This window comes from Petaurus breviceps, unplaced genomic scaffold (assembly GCF_028583685.1).
Source record: "Petaurus breviceps papuanus isolate PSGF00001 unplaced genomic scaffold, PetGlider_PUasm1.0 90842, whole genome shotgun sequence".
In the NCBI taxonomy this organism is placed as follows: domain Eukaryota; kingdom Metazoa; phylum Chordata; class Mammalia; order Diprotodontia; family Petauridae; genus Petaurus; species Petaurus breviceps.
In genome coordinates, this window is record NW_027187358.1 from 18,331,513 (window position 1) to 18,333,968 (window position 2,456).

A 2,456-nucleotide genomic window follows, 5' to 3' on the forward strand; every position below is an offset into this window, starting at 1 on the left:
AGATAGATAGATAGATAGATAGATAGATAGATAGATAGATAGATAGATGGACAGATAGATAAGATAGGGATATATAGAAAGATCAATCTACTCATAAATGGATGAGAGCAAGCAACAACATTAAACAATAAATTATGAAGAAGAATCAGAGTAAAGTATATCTTGGAGGAAAGGAGTAGGGAAAAAGATAAGAAGGAGGAGGAGGAGGAGAAAGGAAAAGGGAGAAGCAGAAGGAGAGAGAAAGAAAGAAGAGGAAGAAGACTGTTCACATCATAAGGAGAAATAAACAACTGGAAAAATGTGGAAAGATGGCAGTTTATTAGGAGCTTGGGGAACCCAGATCCCCCTTATATACCCTTATAAAGCTCTAAATATGCATCAGAAGAGACAATGATAAGAACAGAGAGATAGTTACAAGATCTCTTTTATTCATAAGAATGTTCTAAGGGTCCTGCAGAAAACATGAGCAGAGACAAAACGGGGTAAACAGAAAGTAATATGAGAAAGGAGGGTTATAATAGAGTCTACAAAAGGATACATGGCAAGACCAGTGCCTCAGGTAACATTCAGCACTTTCTCCTCCCACCCTTCCACAATCAAAGCAGGACACAAAATCAGAATATTAGACCACATAACAGAGAGTGCAGGACCTGGCAGGATAGCTACTAGGCAGTACACCTGAGGAATAGTAGATGAGATAGCCCTACTAGAACCCACTTACACATTGCCAAGGCAACCCATATTTGACCTATTCTAGGAGCCAGAGTAATAGAAAGGACAACAATGCAAACGCAAAGCACAAAAGAACCTCCTACTTGCTACCAACACAGCCAAAAACCTCTACTTGTGACCTGCCAGGTTCATAGCTATGAATGGACATAACTGTGGAATGAAAACTGAGCAAGAAGGAGCCAAAGTAGGAAATACCATACACAATAAAGAGATGTGGACTGAGAATGGATTAAGAGAAAACACAAATGAAGAGAGTAACCTTAAAGCATGTCAAATTGAGCTTCAGGGAAAATTTCCTGGGTATCAGAAGCATGGGAGAACTTGGAAAAAATAGATTTTTCAAAATGGGACTTACAAGAAAATGTCATTCATCAAGGAAAAAAATGAAAGGAGAATTAATAACTGTACAGATAATGAATAAACATACTCAAGAACTGAAACCCCTGGAAATTAGAATAGGCCAAATAGAAAACAATACTCCTTCTTTGCAAAAGGTGGGCCCTACAGAAAATAAATAAAGCAGTGGGCTAGATTTGGACCTTGTGCCATACTTTACCAACTCCTGCTTAAAGGACTGGTGATGAAAGATTCTACCCACTTATTGACTTAAAGTTGATGGATTCAAAATAGAGAATAATACATATATTTTCAGACATGGACATGTGGGAGGCGTTTTTGTTTTTGCTTTACTACTCATTTTTGCTATAAGAATGTTGATTATGTCATCAAATGGTGTAACTAGAAGAGAAAGGGAAGAAGGGTTATAGATGAGAAAAAATGAAAAGAAATAAAAGAGGAAAAATGCAGAATTTTTCTAATACACAGAAAAAAAGAAAAGAGAAGGCCTAAAAGAATCACAGATAAGCAGAACAATTTTGAAAGCTGCACATTGTGATTATTTTATATTCAAAAAGAAAAATATACTTTATATAATACAGATTCAAAATTTCATACACAATATTTTATTGTTTTTGCTCTGTATAATTTCTAACCAAATTCTCATTTGGGAGGTATTTGTTAAATTCAGTCATGAGCAGGGTTTGTCCAGGATGGGCATACAGGAATAGATAATGTATGGCATGTATCATTGGAAGAAATAGACAGACCACTTTGGTCCCAGATCACTTTGAGTATTTGAGTGCTGTGTAATTTCAAGTTTTTTCACTAAGGAAGATTGAGTACCATCACAAATTGATCAGATTTAGGATGAAAAAACTATATGACTAAAAAGTGCAATTTTCAAGTTTTTTTCTTCCAGGTTTCAGGGAGGCTCTTCTACAAAATGCATTCTATCCATTAGGCTATGGAAGACAGAACTGTTTGACTTCATTGTATGATGAGAAAATCATGGGACTATGTGTATTTCAACTGCTACTTGATCTAGAATCCCTTCTTCAACATCCTAGTAAATGATTATATAGGCTGCTTCATTGTTGTTGTTATTACTATTTTTATTATTACTATTTTACTCAGTCTATTTCTTCCTTTAAAAAGTTATAATCATTAAGAAGGTTTTCCTTATAGAAAGCCTAAATTTGTTGCATTGTGACTTTTCTCTGTTATTTTGCCCTCTTGGGTAAAGCAGAACAGGGTAATCAAACTTCCATATAAGAGTCCTTCAAATATTTGAAAACTACTACCATACTCCTTCACTCAATCTCCTCTTTCCAAGATAAACATCCTATTTTCTACAAACCATTCTCTAAATTATGTTGTAGTGACCT